The sequence below is a fragment of the Lichenostomus cassidix genome, chromosome 18 (assembly GCF_008360975.1).
Source record: "Lichenostomus cassidix isolate B80296 chromosome 18, HeHo_3.0, whole genome shotgun sequence".
Lineage (NCBI taxonomy): Eukaryota > Metazoa > Chordata > Aves > Passeriformes > Meliphagidae > Lichenostomus > Lichenostomus cassidix.
Genome location: NC_139498.1, coordinates 3,738,952 through 3,760,252, shown reverse-complemented (window position 1 = coordinate 3,760,252; position 21,301 = coordinate 3,738,952).

Genomic DNA, 21,301 nt, shown 5'->3' with positions numbered 1-21,301 from the left:
CACACCCAAAGGAAGATCAAATGAAAACTAATCTGTTAAAAAAAGGAAAGAATAATACAGAATAGTGGAGAATAGGTCCTTATCACTAGTATTACATAGACAGATTCTTCTGCTTCTACGGAGCCCAAACAGGTTTCACTGCTCCCCCATAGATGCACGGCTGGAGCTGGAATGCTTTGGGAATCAGGTACACAAACAGGCAGTGACTGACCAGACTGACCATAAGGTAGTGTAACCCAGGAAATGAGTAAAACAGAGAGCAGCTGGGTCCACCTGTAGTGGGCTTGCTGTCAAGTCTGGGACCTCAGCATGTTTCCAGGTAGCCAACAAGTCCTTAAACACTTACTGGCCTCTGTAATAACTGCCCTTACAGATCACACGGGCAGTCCAGTTCCTACCACTCCTCAGGGTGACTGACAGCTGGAAATGGATTCAAGAAATCTCCAACAGGATTTTCTGGAAAGAGAGGTTCCTAGACATGTGTTAGGAAACAGATCTCTCACACAGTACATAAAATCTTGCAAATTTGGACAAGGTAGAAAAACAACCACTTGGGGACTTTCATCTTTTTTTTTTCAAGATGTGTTTAAAACACTGTTCTTGGTAAATTTCACAAGTGGAGAAAAAGTCACAGTATAAACCTGGTTTTAGCACAGGGAAACCAAGGCCTGTCTGGGTTCATATGGAAAAACTGAGACTTGATGGAAGACTGACCCCTGAAGAGTCCCAAGGTATTTCAGTGGCAGACACTGAACTCTGGGCAGCCCATTTTGTTGTGAAAACACCAGGCAACAATTTTGGCTGAGCTATGCTGACACAAGCTACATCTGGCATTTCTAAACATTACAAAAATTTCCTTTGAATGCCAAGTGACTGGTGTTGCAAGGACTTTTGAAAGCTCATAGCAAAAGCACCCCTTTACTTTCTATATGACAGTACTACTGGAGAATGGAAAGGTGCCTCCCCACAACACACTGAAGTAAAAGTGGAACGGGGATATTCCCAGCAACATGAGCTGAGACACAAGGCAGTCCCATACTGGGATTTTAAGCACAGACCATCATCTGTCTTTTGGGAAAAAACAGGTAAAGTTCCCATTAACTTCAAAATGGGGAGAGAAGGCACCCCTCAAAATGTGTTCCTTAACCACAACTGCTAAAAATTGCACTTTCTAGAAAAAACTTCAGGGCACCAGTTGGGCTGTTTCCAATTAAGATAAATTCAGACCTCCAAAGTGAAAATAAAATAGTAGAGGACATCTAAATCATACATAAAGACAATTAACAAGAGAGACAACTCCTATTCTGCGTCCTCCTCCAAGCACCCAACAAGTGAAATACTTAAACAGTTCAGATCTAACCTCATATTTAAACTCATACCAGTTTACACCACCTTAGGGGTATATAAAATAGCCTAAATATGAGTACAAATAATTATGTATAATCAAGAACTCAGGCTCCCTTTGCCTGAGGTGGAAAAAAACCCATGCTCATTCCAAATCCAAATTCATTTTGGAAATGAATTTTCATGACTGATCAGCGTATCTGCTAATCAACATATCTACAGTCTAGCCTCACAGCATGAATGCCAAGAACAGACGGTACTGATGACAAAAGATGATACAATTTGCATGTTCATTGAATTTATCAGAGTGTGACGGATACCCTGCGCCCTGGGCAGATAATTAAATGTGATTGATTGGGGTTGGAATGGACCAAGCTGAAATCCATTTCAGAAATGGGTTTTTTCTCCAAAGAAATAGCCGAGAGCAGTGACCAAGTCCCTAACACGCAATCTTTTCATTCATTGCAGAGTTTCAAGATTCTTCTGCTCAGTCAGAGAGCCACAGGACCACCCCCTCTGCCTGAAAACAGCATGTCATGACTGTAGATGTGAACTCTGAAGATGCAGTTGCAGAGCATCCTTTGGTGATGATCACAATGCCTCTCACCACTGGCTCTGACCTCTGACAGACCCAGCCATGACAAGGCCACCTGACTTACTTCTGACTCAGCTCCTGGAATCTCCTTTCCTCACATGTTGGAATAAAACTGGGGTCATTTCAGAACACAATGGGTAACCACTACAGACCTTCACTGGTGCACTAGCCCTGATCTCCTTCAATCCCAGATCTCAGCTTCATGCAGCCTCACTGAAGAAAAAAAAACTAAAACCCAAACGAGACAACATTTCAAGACCTAGTTAGTTACTGTAGGTTTGGATCCTTCACATTCTTGGCACCCAGCATTTGCAACTGCATACATGAAAACCAGCTCACAGAACCAAGGATTATTTTTCCCATGGCACTTCAAAATAAGATAAAGGTTGAATACAGCCTAGAAATTCACACTGGATGAACCCATCTATCCACAATCTTGAGACTGTAAACAGCACTGTTGCTGGCAAACAGGAAAATTATTGTTTAAAGGGGAGAAACAGCCCTAATGTGGTGATCTGCCCTATGTGCCTGTGTCTGTATCCAGTACAAGAAGTCTGCAGAAGTAAATGAACATCTACTAATTATTTAAATCTAGAAATGGAAAGGCAGCATCTACTAGCCTAATTCCCATGTCTATCTACTCCCTGGAAATATTATATTGTGAACTTCAGCACCAATAACTCTCACAGCAAACTGAATGCTAAGGTACATGATCTGTAACGGGCTCAAATTTGGATCTGGCCACTTGGCTTGTTATGGCAAGTACTGAGACGTGACAAACCTTCTTTTCTGGCTCTTCATTCCCATCCACTGACCTCAGATCTTGTAACATATTTGCTATGTAAGGTCACCTGTTATTCAGTAGCAAGGATAAGCAGCTGCAGCGAAGACCTGTGGGCCCTGATGTCAGAGCTGAGAGCAGAGGCACAGAGCTGGGAAACTAAAGATTTCTACTTCCATTTTCAATAGAGATGATTTAAACAATCACCCTGGATTTGAAAATCCCAAGTGGACAGGAAGAGTGAGCTCAGCACATCCACCCCACACCAAATTGCTGGCCTCTACCACATCCCTACCAGCACACAGAGGCAGCTGAACACATGCCCTTTAAACTGGTAATTCTAAGAAAGAAAAGCTCTCTCAGACAATCCTGGCTCTGCACAGAATCTGCTGTTGGCTTCTCTGGCTGAGCACGCTGCTGCATATCCACTTGGCACAGCCAAAGGAAAGTGCACTTTATCCTGCATCCATCAGCATCGGTGACAAGCAGACTCCACATAAGGGCATGAAATAGCACATATCGGGGACAAGGTACTCATAAGAAATGTGAGAGATTTAAACAAGAATTTCCATCTTTGCACTTCTGCCCTGGGAGAACAGACTCGAAGTGCTGCTCGGGAAGAGGAAAGATTTTTCCAGAACTGCCAAAGAAACTTCTACAGAGTGGCAGCAAAGTTTCCTCTTTGCACAGTGTCTAACACACTTAGAACTGCTGTGAGCAGTGCTGAGCCTTCTACAGCTCATGTGAGCTCTCATTCACATCAGAAATCCCTACAAAGAAATGAAAGCTGCCGTTTTCCCAAAGGAAGGAGCTCAAATAAAACAGCAGCACCTCAAGCTGAAGTGGAAGTTTTCAGAGGCCAAGGTCATGGACAGACTAAGCAAACTGGACAGCCAGGGCCTGGGTTCTGGGACAGTGCTTGGGTTGTGCCCCTGAGCTCTGCTGCCAAAATGCAGTGTCTAGAGCAGCCCAGCCTGGGAAAGAAGGTCCCCCAACACTGCTCTGAGAATCAAATCCATGTTGCTGTGAAGTCCTTAACGCTGTTACACAGAAATCTCTTTGAAACAGCAGAAAATTACTAAAATAGTACAAAAAGCCAACAGTTACTTTTCCAAGGCTCACTTCTCCATTTATACATGGTAGGCAAAAAAAAAAAACCTTACTGATTAAATTCACATATTTGCAAAGGCATGTGTGTTTGTGCACATACATGAACGCTGCTACCTGCTTTTCCTTTTAATTCCCAGGCAATTCCACAAGTTCTTAAATCCCCTTTGGCTAATCAGTTCAGACTATATAAGGGCAGCCCATTTCTGGAGTAACAGATGCTCCTAATTTAACCTTCAACATCACGCCTAGAAATTGTCCCATTTGGATGCCAGAGTCCCTAATTTGGAGCGGTGCCTGTCAGAACAGGGCTGGTCACGGAGCGAGCTTCAGAGCCGCTCTGCCATTCAGAACAATAGGAACTATTAAAAAGGAAAAATAAAATAATCAAGCCAGAATCTGTGCTCAGTAACACATGCTGCAGGGAGAGGGCAAAGTTGCAACAACTCAGCAAGAGTTGAAATTCAGGCAGGGGAGAAGAATTGAAAATAGTTTATTAGTGAATCAGAGATGTAGAAGGAGAGACAGTGAGCAATGGAACAGCATGTGGAGGAGCAGCTCTGCTGGAAAATAAATGCACACATTATCACGGACAGAAAATAGAAGAAGACTGAAATAGAGCTAGTCCAAAACAAATATTTCTATGTATAGAAACATTTTAAAATAATTTTCTTCCTACTGAGTCCACAGGGTTCTTTTTGTATTTGCACTATGTGACAGTTCTAGCAAATAATGTTGCAAGTAGGAATGTTGTAAACAAGAGCATATTAATCATATGTTGGCATATACGCAAAGAATTCACATACAAAAGCATTTTCACTGAAATCCTAGAGTTACCCTCCAATCCAAAAACAGAAACAAAATCACATGTCTAAATTGAAACAGTGTATTATTTGAATTTTAAATACAGCATTGCCAACTCCTGCCATTCAGACCTCATCAAGGAAAACCTCTGCTTTCCGTTTTTCTCATGGAAGATGATATTGATGAATTGAAAAAGCACACTCACTAAACAGTGAGGCACAGACAAATGCGGTCAAAAACCTGTGTGTCTTTTTCCTGCAATTATATCAGTTGGTTTCTCCCAACAAAACCTTTTGCCACCCCAGCAAGGTAGGTGGAGAAAGGAAAAATGAATTTACCTAAAAAGACGCACTAGAAGTATTTTTAAAAAGGCAGATGAGTTTAGCAACAGCTGGAGCCCAGTTACTGGAAAGCAAATGAAGATCTTGGATGAGATATTCCTTGAGACAGTCTGAGTCACTTTCCCAATACCTGATCCCAATGGTCTTCAGAGTATGTGGAACTGATGTCACATTGTCTTTAAAGTAAGGCAATGGCAGCCAGGCAGTTGCAATTAGATATCTGCAGCCATGTGTCCCGTAATGAACGTGAAGAAAACATTTTTGAAGCAATTTGCAGGTTATTCTACATGGCAGTTGAAATGAAAACATTGATTTGCTTTACAAGGAACCACTGAATTATGCACTAGTCTCCAGATATCACGGTGCAGTAATTAAAGATTTTACACCTGCAGCAATTCCATCCACGGAAAAATTCACTTCAACTGTGAGAAAGTGCATTTCTCAGCTTATTCTAAAACAAAGATCTGATCCAGAGGAAGTCTTTTTTGGGACAAAGTCTGATTAACAAAGACATGAAAAACAGCAATGTTCAGTTTAAACCTCTACTCAGATCTGGCTCTTTTTGGAGTTCTCCGTCACTCAGGTCTAGTCCCAGATGAGGCTCTCTGCAGAGTCACTCTCATCTCTTTCAGGTACATAAAATAACAAGCTGAATACAGCTGAACTTCTCCTGTGCACACTGCCAGTGAAACCCCTTGAAAAGGAGCAATTTCAATGTGTTTATTAATTTGTTAATTAAGTTTGTTTTGATTTCCTCAGATGATTTGGTTCCACATTTAACAGAAGTGGTGGAGACTTGAAAATATTAAGTGAGTCATATACTGCAGGTTTTATTTGCTTCTGCATTTTTATATATAAATAGTAAAAAAAGCAATTTTTAGTATTTATTTCTCAACACAGATAAGGGGGTTACCATGGCTACCAGTCTCCAGTAACATGGTTTAAAAGGACAAAAAAAAGGAAACCAGACTGGAGCTTGAAATAATCAGGTTGCTCTGCCCAATGCACACACCATGCGTGCTATGATAGGAACAGGGGACTGAAATCAGACAGGCTGGAAAAACACAACACTGAAAACAAAAACAAGGAAAAGGAGTCAAAAAGGTATGTGAGCCATGCACGCAACTTCAGATTCAATATATTTTCAAGTACACAAAACACCTCGGTAGGACGTAAGCAGCTCTGGCTTTGAAGCAAACACAATAAAGTCCCTGAAATAAATTTAAAGAAAACTGCTTCCTAAGGAGGTTAATGCAGCTCCACGAGCAGCGCACACTGGGCAGTCCAGCCCCTGGGGTGAGTGTTCATTTTAATGCCCAGGTACAAAGATTAAACACTGCCCAGCTCCTGAGCCTACCTCAGACCTGTTGTGAGTGACATGGAAAATTTCACATCATCTCCATGCCCTTCTTTTTCCCCTCTCCAAGGGAAAAACATGGATAAAATCCACTTCCCAGTGCTGTAAGCATATGCTGGAAGTTCTTGGTATTGCTGTGTTCAGATGCCCTGGCAATGAAGACAACAAGCATGACTTGGTTCCTCCAGAGTTTTTTCACCCTTCTGTTTTCATTACAGGGAAGGCTTTAATGGTCCTCAGAAACGGAAATCTGATGCTTCACACACTAGAGTTTCTAATGTACTGAAGGCTTTAGACAGATGTTTGAACTGTTTTATTGATACAGTACAAAGGACGCTTTGCATACCAGACTTTCACCAAGAACAGGCAAAGATATATTCTTGTATTTCAAAAGCTGAGCAAAGGAGATGTTAAATAAAGGCCTGAGAAGAATGTGCGAGGATGATTCATTTTATATTGATACACACACTGTTCACAAAACTGTAGACTCCTCTAAACAGTGTCATATATTTGGAGGAGGGAAAAGTTACTTGGCTGCACAGGATGATGCACTTCCCAATTCACTGTCATATGAAAAAGCTGATTGTAGTGATAATTTCTTGAGAAAAATAGCTAATTTATGCATATATGATTGAGACTTTGAATTATAAATAGAGCTGTGGGACTTAATTTTGAAAAATCTTTTATCCTCTCCGCCTCTCAGCTCCACTAATATCATCCTTACATTCCCTTACTACTGATATCAAGAATTTAGAACACATTGGCCCATCCAGCAACAGGCCCCTTTGTGTACACACTGTCTGAACACTGCCCAGTGGCAGTGGGTAAAGCCCAGTCCTTTCACAAGATCTGCCTCCTAATTTGTCTCATTCTGAATTTTCTCATTACTTTAAATCACATGAGCAAAAAAACAACAAGATGCCCCCTTGGCAATGCCAGCAGCATCAGCAAATTTTAACAATAGTTTGTTTGTGTGCTTTTCAACCTCATGATGGCCTCTGGGTGTTTGACTCAAGAGCTTGATATTTGCTGGAAATTATGTAGTGCCAGAATCATATTCTTAGTGGAAGAGTTAGAAGTATGAATTGTTTCCAAAAGCAACACAAAAATATCTCTCTGAAGGTGAGGGGACAGGTTTTTTTATATATTTAATTTTTAAATGGTCCTAATTATACAAGCAAAATATATTTGTCTGTCCCTCACTAAATTATCCCCACATGCCCCTCAGGCACAGCCCAGTGAACTACAGCAGCATTGCAGCCTGTGCAATGAAGCAATTTTTCCTCCTGCTCCTGAAGCAGTGCCTTGTGCAGCAATGTGACAGTTCAAAGTGTGCGTGTTATTTGAATGAAGTATCATGATAGCTTGTTAAAGAGGATGGCAACGGAATTGTGGATTCTCTCCTGCTCCCAAGTTATGTATACAAATGAATGCTCACTTTCCTTCACAAGGTACAAGCAGAGTTCAGCTGAGACAGATGTCTGCTGCATCAATTGTGCTAACAACCACCTCTGACAGGCAGCCCCAGGATGAGGCTCTGATTACCACAGCTAGACCCAGCTTATGGGTCACTGGGGAATTATGATTAGACCATATACATTTTTCTTAGAGGGTAGAAAAACAGGATAGGATGAGTAAGTTCTGGCTCACTAGAAGCTTTTTTTTTTCTTGACTCAGGATGGAGATGCTCAAGTTCCTAATGAATAATACTTTGTGAATGGCTTAACGTGGATAGAAGAAGGGGGAGGGACAAAAAACAGCAAGCAAGAAAAGCAGGTAGTGCAGACTTGTAGACTGCATTCTGCAAAGCTCTCAGGAAAACAACATGGGGATTGGCTTCAGCAGAATGAGACACACAGACAAGGCACCTGAACAACCCACAACTCAACCAGAAAGGATGCAGAGATGTGCAAACACTCCACATGAAAGTTTTCAGAATACAAGCCCTGGTAGTTGGCAACCCTGTTCTTCCAGTTCCCTGTGCTGCTCTGGAGAGTTTCTCCAGGAAAGGCACTTGCAGGAACAAGAATTTGGATTGCCAGGGCTGAAAGACTGAGCTTACAGGGAACCACCCTCCTACACTGCTGTTTCTCTGGAGATTTGCAGCGAATCTAATGAGAAGTGCACAGTAAGCACGCTTCCTCTGCAGTGTCAGGGAGTCCCTAGGCGCTTCTGGTCTCACTCCTGATGAGCCAGCTGACCTCAGGAATAAACTCCAAAGTCAGAAGGGACAGATAAAGACCTTCACTTCTTGAGTCCGCATAAAAAGGGGAAAATTATCTCTGCTGCAGATCTCTGAGGCACTTCTCTACCTAGAAAGGACTTTGAGACTTCCCTTTGCTGAAGAAACTGCAGAGCTCAATTATCAACTTCTGAGCATCACAAGGGGCTCAAAAGGACAAACACAGGCATTGGTTTATTCTTTGCTATACTACCAACTTCGTGTGGGACCTTAGCAACTCATCAGCCTCTCCTGGGCCTTACTGCCCAACTCACATTTTTAAAAGTCTGTGGTATCTACACAGACAGGCAAGATCAAATGATCCAAAACTTTGCAATTACAAAGTTCCCCAACTCTCTTTTATATCAGCAAAATAATTTGGTTCAGCATTACTGCTGGAATAAATAGTTCACTGTTGTTTCAAACAAAATAGTGGTACAAGAGAGAGAAGTTATAGGCCTGTTACCACCTAAGCCTGACAGACATTTTTATACATACTCAAGTGATCAAATTAACAGCGCTGCCTAATTTCCCATGTACAGCACCTCTAATATAGCTCACCTTATGAGCTGAATTTAAGACTGAAAATAAATGGGTCTTTCAGAATATCTTGGATAAAGTTATGGCACTTATGTCTGTAATAGGATTTTTCTAAATTAAATATGACTAACAATATGGATAACCAATTCAAAAAAGAAAGAAAAGCCACGAGAAATTTCTTATTACCAGGATTTATGGCTCTCCCAATTTTTATCCTAATTATTATAGAATACCATATTCATATTGGGGTTTTATTACAAAATCTTATCAAATTCCAAAATACATTCCCTGTTAAAACCTGTACTTCAATACAATCCCACAAAAAGCCACCAACATAATGAGAAGGGGCACTGCAAACATTAACAATCTTCTTCTCTTCCAAGTCATTCATTTCCGTTGTTACTGAGGAGCAATTCCTGAGAGCATCCTTCTGGGTTAAGGTATACAGTTCATTGATTTATGTATAAACTCATTTAAAAGAAATTGAACCTACCTACATAAATAAAGGCTATAAAATAGCAATTCCCAAAGACTTTTTATTCTGTTAATCCAATAATGCATTTTCCTTTTATTTTTTTGCTTTACTTGATGTTTCTTCTACCCATATTTTAAGGCAATTTCATGACAAGTAAATCCAGGCAATAAATATTTCTGCTGGGTCTGATCTGCGAATTATCAAATCTAATGACACACTGACACAGCGCGTTCTTCCTGCCATGAAAAATTTATCACATGCAACTCGAGCACCGCCAAGCAGGAAGAGTCCACTGCTCCTGATTTATGCAGCTCAAAAAAAAACGGACACGTTTTCAAGCTGCAAAGCTGCGATTCCATTTTGTCTTCTGCTGGGCGTGTTTGATCAGATCAGAGCTTGCAAACCAAGCTCTCTACTGCGGTCTACATCTGAGAGGGGAGAGAGTTGTTTTTGTGGGAATGATCTAGCTCGGGAAAAATGCCGAGGTTAGCACACCCTTGTGTAAAACACATTGCCGGCATTACTTGGCACCGCTGCCTGCAGGTCAAGCTTCTGCTCATGTCAGCAGTCTTGGCTCTTTTGGAGGAAGCTTGGCAGGATGATGGCAAAAAAATCATACATCCCTCCTCAATGAATCCTCCCCTCTTCTCACCCCTTGGACACCGGCAGCGGCACCAGTAAAGCTAGATGGTTCTGCTCACCTGGGCCAGGACATCATCCAGTGCTATTTTTAATCATGGTTCTCCTCCCAGGAATAAAAGATTTATTCCATGTTTCCTTGACCTCTCTCAAAAAGTGGTAAGGAATGGGAGAGAAGTAAAGAAATAAAGTCCTACTCATCATAGGAAAAGCAAGAGCAGAGGGAGACAGTTTGAAATGATTTGGTTAAGTGGCTGATTAGAATTGAAAGTAAATCCTATTAATATGCTGTGACCACACACAAGTCTGCTTTGATACATTGGTACATATCACTGCAAATTCAGCACACCTGAACAGTGATACATCCACAGGTTGCAACATCACCTCTTCCAAACAATATTCACTATCCCACCAGCTCTGAGCAACTGCTTCCCAGAAGGAAAGGCTGGCTGGGTGGGACCAGACATGATGTCCCACCTCAGGGGTCGTGGGGAAGGGGAAAAAAAACAATATAGGAGCAAGATTCAGGAAAGGAAAAAGCTATAGCAAACCACAAGGTTGTCCTGAGGTTTCCTACTGCAGTGAAAAAGTGTTTAACACCAGAGAAAACCAGGATTCAGATTCTCCTGCCCCATAAACCAGATTCTTGACTGAAAACAACATTCCCAGCATCAGCAGAGCTGGGACTGGGCAAGCAGCTGAGTTCTCTTTTTATCCACGGGAGGGCAGGGCTGCTCTCACACCTTACACATGTGACACAAACACATTTTTACATAACATTAAGAAGTCTGTAACCTCAGTATCAAATACCCCTTACACAGTTCCAAACAGCTTTGGTTAGAGGAAACAAAGCTTGTATCTTCACGTAGAAGTCAGACAGCTGGAGGAACAAACACACAACACAGTTCTTAGGAGAGAACTGCAAAAGAGAATTCAGTTGAGCTCTATAAACTGCAGCTGCAGTCCCATAGTCAGGACTAGGAAATTCCAAAACCAGATGACTGAGGTGGCAATGAGATGGCAGGAAGAGCATTTACCCAGGAGAGGAAGAAAAAACTATTTACACAATGGTGTTAGGATTGCTCTCAAGCACTATCATAAGAGCTTTATTAAAAAAGGACAAGTACAGAACTCTCCCAGTTAAGATGACACACAGCAAATAGGATTTCAAAAATGCAATTTATCTTTGCTGTAATAGAAATTAAGTGACTTATACTTGTTTGCACAAACATGGAACTATCAGTCCTTGCATATACAAATCTTCAAAATAATGATCTAACATAGCTGAAAGTACTTATTTTAAATCTTCACTAGGTGTGCAGGTTGCTATTTTAAAGGAATCAGAGCCTAAATGGAGGTCTCAGTAAGCACACTGATTTCATATTACTCCTGTCATTGATGGAACGGAAAAGACTCTAACTACAAACCATATGTACAATGCTTCTCATCCTTACAAATAGCATGTCAGATCTCTTTTGACTTAAAGATTTTACCATTTTTTACTCCACAGAGGATAAAAATGTTAACCTATTTATTCACATTATCAGATGCAGCAATTCCAGCCTAGACGAAAAAATAAAATGAAAGACACCATGCAGGCAAGTGCACAAATACAGAGCATGAATCTTCCTCCAGCCAAAAGAGAAGAATGTCCTTTTTATAGGGCCGTTACATTTGTTTATATTATTTTCATAGAGCAGATCCAAGTTCTGCATTTGGCACACATTACTCAGCAGCCAACAGAAGAATTAAATCAATCAATATAGCTGGCAGTGTGGAGACCCAAACAGCTGGCCAGAGCAGTTGTGTGTGCAAACATCCACTGCGTGCTCTGCTAATCCATGCACACATGCAAATGCACATACAGCAGGAAGGTTTCAATTAAGCCATGTCAGTTTAAAATACCTCAGGTATCAGAACTGCACCTAATACTCCAGTGTGGAGCATTTCAAGGAAGCAAAGTATTTATCTGGCAACTCTAATTTTTGTTCTTTGGGACTTTGCACCTGCCAGGCCATAAGGGTCTGTTTTATCTGAACAGAGATTTCTCTTCTACATGAAAGCCAAAGGCAGCTGCCCAGGACTCAGCACCTCCCAGAGCCAGGGCCGGCAAATGAGGTGAGGTAACCCTTCCCAGGCTTTGCTACAGAGAAAGCAGAAGTAAAATACAGCACAGGAAAGAATTTCCAGACTTCCTGAAGGTCCCTCCTCTATGTCATGCCAGGACAGGTGGAGGACGAGCCCTCCTTTGGTAACACATTCCCCTTGAAGCACCAGTCTCCACCATGCTCCCAAAGGAGACCAGAGCTGCCAACTGTTATGGTAGCAATTAAAAAGAAATACAAAAGTGTTGAAGGAATTAAGAGCCAGTTTACGCTGACACTGAAGTGTGCTGCTCTGGGACCAGTTTGATAACCTCAGCCAGGTTTTCCTCAGGTCTCTGACGCTGCTGAGATGGTCACTGCTAACTTCAGGCCATCAGGGTGGATGGCACCTTGTTTTCCCATGTACCAACTGCAAACTCTGTCTGTAAAACTATCTGTCTTGTCAGCATGATGGTTCAGGACATCAGAAAAAAGAAGTAGTAATGTTTAAGCAAGCCCCTGTCCCCTCCAAGCCCACTGTGTCCTAGCCAATGGACACAACACCACACAGAGACATATGAAGTCAGCGACAGGCAATGCTAAACCACTCCTGAAGAAATCTGAGCTTGAGCCAATATCCATAGAAGACACTGTGAAATGTTCTTCTTCAGTAGGTGTAGGACAGGAGTTATCACTCATCACTCATTACTACATTAAATGGAGAGGGATAAAAATTCCAAAACTACAACCCTTGGGGTTAAAATGCTTTACATGGAGACAGAAGGTTCACCATTAGAGTCCTGATTTAACACTGCTTTCACAGCCAGGTGTTAACCAGGAGCAAACCCATTGAAGTCAGTGGACTTAATCCACAAGTGAGAGAAGAGACAGGGTCAGCATCAAATGGGGATAGCAGAGGCAGGGATTTTGAGAAGTGCCTGTGGAAAAATTTTCACACATACTTTGCACACATCATTGCTGATTAATTTCTTGTGCATGCATGAAGTACTCAAAATGTGATCTTGAACTTGCTAACTCCAGCAATACAAGAACAGTACTCACAGAGCAGATCTTCAGCTGGAGTAAATCAACATAACCCTATCGACACCAAGAGAACTACATTGATTTATAGCGCCAAAAGATCTGGTCTGGAGGCATTCAAAAACTGTATATGGAAAATAAACCCATCAAAAAACAAAACCAAGAGGAAAAACACTGCAGGGAATCTATCCAAGAAGGCAACTTTGGTTTTCTTTCCCTGAAGATGTACTTACTCATCCCTCTCCTCTGGGAGTTGCTCACAAAGCTTTCTTACATTGCTGTCCATTCAGTGTCAGGTTTCACTCCCAACAGCCATTCAGTTTAGGGGCTCCCTTGCTGATTAAGCGACCTAGAGTAATTCAGTAATAGTCCAGATGCTAGACACTGCCTCTCTAGGTAGCTATTTGAGGCCTGGTAATTTGAAACCTTTTATTTAAATCTCCATCATCTACCAAAACACAACTTTTGAGATCTAACTTACTGTGCTTTCAAATTACTAAGAGCAGCAGGTGGGCTCTAAGGAAGCAGTTTGTTATAAACAGGATGCTGCCTAAATAATGGTGGCTGTTTAATCCTGTGGTGGTTAATGGCCAGCATGCTAGAGAAGAGCATGGAACAATTTATGAATTCCAAATATGGTTTTTCTAACAGAATTCTGGCCTCCAAGAAGAGTAATGTGATATATGGAGCAAACAACGCTGATTACGCCTCAACTCTTCTTGTAGAGCCTGAAGGAAAAATTTGAGGCTATTCATAACCCAGGGCTGTTTAGCAGCCTAATCTTCAGATTGCAAACTTGAATCCCTGGGGTCAATTTAGCTTTTCATCCTTTCAGTGTACACTAGGGACATTGAGACTGGTAGGCATTGCTGAAGATGAAAGTTCTGTGAACAGCACAGGAAGCATATCTTGGACCAGGGGATACAAATCAAGAAGCTTTATGTTGCTTACAGATACCCACAGCCTGGGGGCACATATGGGTGCTGCCCCAAACCCTGACACAACACCTTCTAAAACACTCTAAGAACTGTTTTCTGTTAATGTATTTGAACCTTCAGCTTCTTTCCTGCGAACAGCCTCTATACATAATGCTGGGCAGTCTCTATATGTGCTGCTTTTCTCCAAACTGAGGAAGACTTTCAGACTTCACTGGTGATTCTGAGAGTCTCTTGGAATGCTCCCATACATGCAAAAACACTGGGGACTGACCAGCACTCACTAAAAGGAAGAGCTGTGACACATTTGAGAAGTTTCAGGTCCTAGTGAACATTTCTAGCATTCTTACATTATTATAATAATGCTAAAGGCAACATGCAGTCGCCAAAAACTCACTTCAATCCCACTTTTGAACAGGTATGAAAAGAAAACAGACCATATCTTTGGGTCTTTTGGTAGTGTAACCAAACAACAATGGATGTTGATCTGTACAGCAAATCCAATTGAAAAATAGCATTGGCAGCTGACACAGGGGGGATTTGTTCTGTTTTAGGGGGTTTCAGTAAACATCTGATCAACAAATCTGAGCTGTACTGATAATGCCCAGGGGAGAGCAGAGGCTCTGTTAAGGAATCCTGGCTTCACGACTGAAGCAGTACTTCCTAGTGTGCATAGCAAAAAACCCAAATGTGCAGAAGAGGAAACTACCTCACAAACAGAACAAGGGAAAGCTTGAAAGTGATGTCCCTTCTAAATGAACTGGAAAGAAAATGCACTTACCGCTTTGACAGCAAATCACAAGGTAATTGTTTCTTCCCACAGACATTATTGTAACGTAGACAAAAATTGGTCACCATTAAACAAAGTTTACTCAGTGGCATTTTTACTGTTCTGCTGATGGGCCAGTTAAGAAAACACTGAATAAATTATGAAACAATAGAAGGAAGATGGCTCTTTATAAGCTGCGTTCGATATAACAATTTTAAAAGGCTATAACACAAGCTTATTGAATTTGGCAGGGCTTATAAATCCTAACTCCCGTTACTGTGCTGCAACTTAAAAGAAGTATTCTTCACTTTGTCATTGGAAATTTCAAGTTTAAGTGGTCCCAGTACAAAATGATAACTTATTCATATGCTTGAATGTTTCTATGCACAGACCACAGGTCAAACATCTGGTTAAATGCAGTGCTCAGTACTGCAGCCTGTCCTGTTCATGCATTTGTGAGACATTGAGCTTTACATATCCAGCTGGCCAAATATTTATCTCATTTGAGATCTCACTGGCAGTGATGTTTCGGTGGAGTTAAGAGTTTGGGTGCATTTTTTTTAGAAACTCTGACCCTCTTGAGCAGATTTCTAGGACAGTTTGGTGATGCAAAAGCTCAAAGGAGTGCCAGAGCATTTCAGTTAGGATGCCCACGGACACATGCAGCTGCTTTAACAGCACACAAGTCACCAAAGGATGTTTTGGGAACCTTTGATGCTGTTGCAGAAATCAAAGCACTTGCCTACAGAGCCTTTCTGGCATGCAATGATCTTGTTTTGTGGAGTAATTCTCCCAGTAAATAACCTGGCCTAGCAAGACCCAAAATGCACTTGGCCACAAGGCAGAATTGCAGAAATAAGTCTGTTGAATTTCAAAGGGAAGGAGGTTCTTTCCCCCTTTCCCTACATAACAAGCATGCTAATATGAAGCTGCTCTAAATGGACAACTCTTCCAGAATACTCTTTTACACGTATGTCCAAATCATTAAAAGCAGCTTAAATTGGATCATTTAACATTTATTTTGAAAGTTATATGCATTTTTAAAATGTTAGAGGCTTAACCAGTGGAAGCTGCTAGACATGCAGCTGCTCCAAGCCTGAAATGCCAAACTGTGACTAGAAGTAAATTATTCCAAAATTTGCCAAAAAAGCCTGAAGCTTTCTACTTTGCTTTCATTCTCTGAAGGATATACAGCTGTGCACAGACTTCAAATGAAAAGATACAAATATTTTGTAGTAAGAAATTCACATCATCCTACTGTATTTTTCAATTAATTTCTGCTTCAAATTTGCATCTGAGAAGCCGAAATAAAAATCCATATTGCAATGATTGTGAATACATCTTCCTTTAGAACAGTATTAACTTGAAAAATGCTTAACCAGGGAAGGGCATGAACCAAAGATCAACAGGATCTGATGAAGAAAAAAATCTGCACATCTTTAACAGCTTCTGAATCAAGTCAATATAAGTTTTAATTGCTCCAGTTACAGATATCTATATACATATAGCTTTGTATAACTGCATAAAGGATAAATCGTGTTTTCACTGTGACTGATAAATGTGGATTTTTACAGGGACTACGATGAGGCATCTATTTTTAAATCTAAATAAAGCTTTCCAGAGTTCTATACTCTAGATCTACCTTGAACAAAACACAGCACTATTTAAAAAGAGGGATTAGAATATCCATAAAACAGTCAAATCTCTTTCTCCAGAGACCCAAACAGTTAAACTAGAAACCTGAAGTTCAACACTTGTGCTTGTGTGAAAGCACACTAAGTCAACTGACATTCCAGGTTTGCAGCAGAGGATCAGTGATGTTGTGATGACTCCTGGGCTGGACTAGCTTCTGAACACCAGCCTTCAGTTAAGAGCTTTCTTTCAATACACGCACTAATATTTGGACAGCTCCAATAGAGCAGGATTTACCGCTCTGCTCCTACAGCCCCCCTCCCTCTTCTCTAGGATGAATGCTTTCGAAATGCTGATGATTTTATAAGCCTCCTTTTCTTGGTGAGGCCCAGAGAGAGTAACAGCTTTGCTCAAAGTCAAGTGAAGTGAGAGAAAGTGATATTCTTCCAGGTCACACTGAAAAACCAAAACAGCCTAAGAGCTGCATTCAGACCATGAATCTCAGCTCTGATGCAGGAGCTGCTGAAGCTGATGCAAGGCTCTCTGCTGACTTTAATGGGCAACAGACCAGGGCCCTTTGGCCTTAACCCAGGGGTTAATCCTTGGCACAAGCCTGAAGATAAGTAATTGCAGAGCAACCACACTTCTTACAAAGCAGCACATCACGACAACAGCCAAATTTGCTTCACGTGGACTGCAAACGTGCAGTGCTCTGAAAAGCACAATTCTCATTGTTATCACATAATTTTAACCCTTAGAAGTCTGACATTGCAGTCTGCTGCTTTGAAAAACAACCTCACTGTGGACATGCCCTGTCACACCCCTTTATTATTACAGGGTCAGAAATTGCCCAGGATCCACAAACTCTGCTGCTGCTCAGGCTTAATAGACAAGACCAAGTGAAGGACACTCAGTCCCTGCCACCTTCTCACATAAATGCACTGAAACTTTTTTAAATTCAGGTAGAGCGACAAGGAGTGCAAGTGTTTATATGAAACCAGACTAAATGAAGGTAAAAACCGTAAAAAGGGAGATTTTGCTCTAAGCTTTCATTTTGTTTATTTAAAAACAAATATTCCCTGTGAAGAGCACTGAATTCCTACACATTTGAAAGTCCAGCTGTATTTTGGTTTAAGGTAATCACATGAGCCCAGACACTGACTGGATGCTAACAAAACCTTTTTTTTTTTTTGAAATGTGCTCTAAATAACACATTTTGAGACGTTGTTAGACTAAATGCAAACAGAACGTGAGCCCTGACATGCTCCACACATTTAAAAAAAAAAAAAAAAAAAGGATTCCTAGAAGTTGCACTTTATGGGACATATCACACACTGCTGACGTCCTTGGATGCTCTGCCAGAGCCAAGATTAACAGCCCATTTGAAAACCTGAAAATGTTTAAGAACTGAAAGGCTCGTGCTGATGGCTGAGCTCCCTCATGTTCCACTGAGATCAATGAATTTGAAAGCATTTGGCATCTTACATGATGGGTGAGCTCTGCTCTAGCTACCAAATCTTGATTAGTCCAGAATAGAAGAACTTTGAACATAGTCTTGGAAGAACACAGAGGAAAATGTGAGCTGTCATGGAAGAGAAGTAAATCTCCTCTCTGTCAGCCACAGTGAATCTTTCTCACCCTCATCAGCTTTTCCTTCCCCCCATGAACCCAAGGAGGGAAAAAAAAAAAAAAAGTAAAAATAAAAAAAATCGATTTTAATGGACAAGCCTGGACTACCTGATAGTGTATTCCTTCCCCCCATGAACCCAAGGAGGGGAAAAAAAAAAAAAGTAAAAATAAAAAAAATCGATTTTAATGGACAAGCCTGGACCACCTGATAGTGTATTTTTGACCAGCTATGTGCAACCTCCTGGGAATTTCAACAAACATCATAAACAAAACCAGGTGGAAAACTGGTTTCATTTATTTTCATTTTACAAAGAAGTTCAGACTGAAACTGAGTTGTTTACAAAACTACAGGACCTTTAGGGGCCAGAAGAAAAAACTATGTCAAGCTGGGATCCACAGTCCACATCTCACTAAAAGCAGGAGTATATTTATGTAACGTGCCCAGAATTAGCAATAAATAAAGAAACTCTGTTAAGATGCAGAGGCAAAAATCCTAGTTTACACAGCTGCACCAAGCCAAAGCATTTTATAAAACTATGCAGTACCTGTAAAAGCTGAATTGCAGCCTCCTATGAAGGTGAGTTTTGCAGCAGTTTACAGCAGGATGTGAGGGTCAACAATACACAGCTGTAACTGCAAAATCATTTAAAAAGAGGTGGAAGCAAGAAGGTGGAGTTTAGCCTGAATAGAGCGATAACTTGGAACACGAGTTCAAGTGACTTGAAATAAATGTTTCATCTCACTGAGAAGATGGAGAATTATTTACATTTTGCGAAGCAGGGCTGAGATTGAAAACACGAACATCAGCTACCTGGTCAGCCAAAGTATTCCTCAGAAATCTCTCTCCAAAGCATGTCTCGAAGTATTGAAACTTTGGGTAGGAAATACAGGATGAACACTTTCATCTCAGAGGTTAAGATCCATCTGTGGCAGCTCTGCACCAACACCAACAGCTGAGCACACTTGAGCACAATTAAGACTCCCAGAGCTTCTGAGGCTCCACAACCTCCCCAAGGTCTTTGCTTATAAATGGGTGAATCTTAACAGCAGAGCCCTTAACCACAGGGCAGAGATATCAGCGGGTTTCCATTTTATTGACAGTAAGTGCATGTCAAAGAGAAAGTGGCAGCACTTCCTTATTCAAAGCAAGGAGCAAGTTTTCACCAGCCGAAAACACAGATTAAGACTTAACTCTGATGAAGATGCTGTCAGACCAGCATGATTGAAAAAAGATTCACATCCTTGCAGAAGTAGACTAGAAAATGTCATTTGAGAGGAAAAATAGTTTGCCAGCACAGGCTGATCTGTGTGCAGCTCCTCTGCCATTTTTCATGCAGATTCAGAAAATGGAATTTCATAAGAAAAGGAAAAATTACCACTTTGTAAGAGCTGAAAATTCAAAACAGCCCCTTTGCATCATTTAGCTGAGCAAAGGAGCTTAAAAATACATTAAATTTAAATTTACTTTAATATCCTGGCAGATTGCTGGGGAGGCACAGACAGTCTTCCATGCAATTCAGAATCAAATCACACTGCAAGTTGCAGAGAGTCCTGAATACCCTATTTTATTAGCACAGAGAAAAGCAACACTCAGTACCAAATAGCTTTCCCCTGAGCTCTTCAGACAGCGATGTGGCAGTGCAGATCCCACCTATGCAGCAGCACATATTTACCAATGTCTTTGTGCTATTCCATTTTCAGGAGAAAATGGGCAGACTGGGCAGAAAATTGACAGATTTCCACAGTCAAAAAGTGACCAAGAGTACAGCTGTTGATGGATTAATGTAATATTGGGCTCTGTGTTCCCCCATATCAGGCAACTTAGGGATGAAAGGGGAAATATTTGTCTGAACAGCTCCACACTCCCCCTTCCCAACTGCACTACTCCCTGCACAACTCCAGCGTTATTTCTCCTTTCATGGCAACAAATTAATCCCCAAGTTTCAGTCACAGGAAACATTCTCCATAAAGACTGTATGAGTGTATCAATTCCGAATGTTTGCAGGTCACATAACAGAGATAAGAACAGAAAAGAAAGGAAGATTGGAACAATAGCCAAGAACAAAGTGCAGTGAGTGGCTCAAGGTGCGTGCGGCAGCACTCAGAGCCTTCCCCCAGCACTGCCAAGCTCTGACTGGTCCCTCCAGGGTCAGCTTGGTGGCCATGCAGCCACCGGAGCAGGAGGAATTTTAAATTTAAAAGCAGCACTGCGTTAAGAAGTGACTTTGGCCACCTGCCCCAGCCCTAGCTTTGCCAGAAGCTGCCTTCCTCAATCCCGTAGCACGTCCCAGCCAGATTACCTACAGGCAGCTGTGACTGTTCCCTCCCCTAAAGCTGGAAACAGACGTAAGACACAGGAAGCTGTCATAAAATAATAATATAAAAAAGCTAACCCATTTACACCAGTATCATGAGGAACACATAGAACAGAAAGCACCAAGTAAATTCTTGCATTTTGTAGGCTTTGAAAGATGAGAATGTACAAGATGAGGAAAGGGGCAATAGCAGTAGGTTTAGGGCTGTTTTGGAAGAAAGGCAGATGGACTGTTTGTCTCAATACACAAAATATTTTTGGCTGATCTCTGCTTTGCTGTGAATGCTCTGAAATGAGACATAAAATAAACTTCACAAAGATTACCTGGTTTCCCTGTGCCAAAGTTCTCTGCCTACAGTTCACCAAGCAGCAGGGTGTGACACACATGCTAAAAGTCATAATGCATTTCTATCCAAAAGTAAGATTCATACAGGGGCTTCATAACACCCAGAGAAACTATACTCAGCAGCTCCTCTCCCTGAGATTTTTTAATAGATATGCCAAGGGTTCATGCAAACCCCAGGAAGTACTGTGATAATTTTCAGCAATGAAGATTAGCCAATTATTTTTTGTGAAGTATTCCGGGTATACGCTCAGATTTTAACTTAAAAAGGAACAGATTTTTCAGCATAACATGATAGTACACAATGGCTTGTAATAACAATTTATGCCAGCTGAAGTTCTAATCCTGGA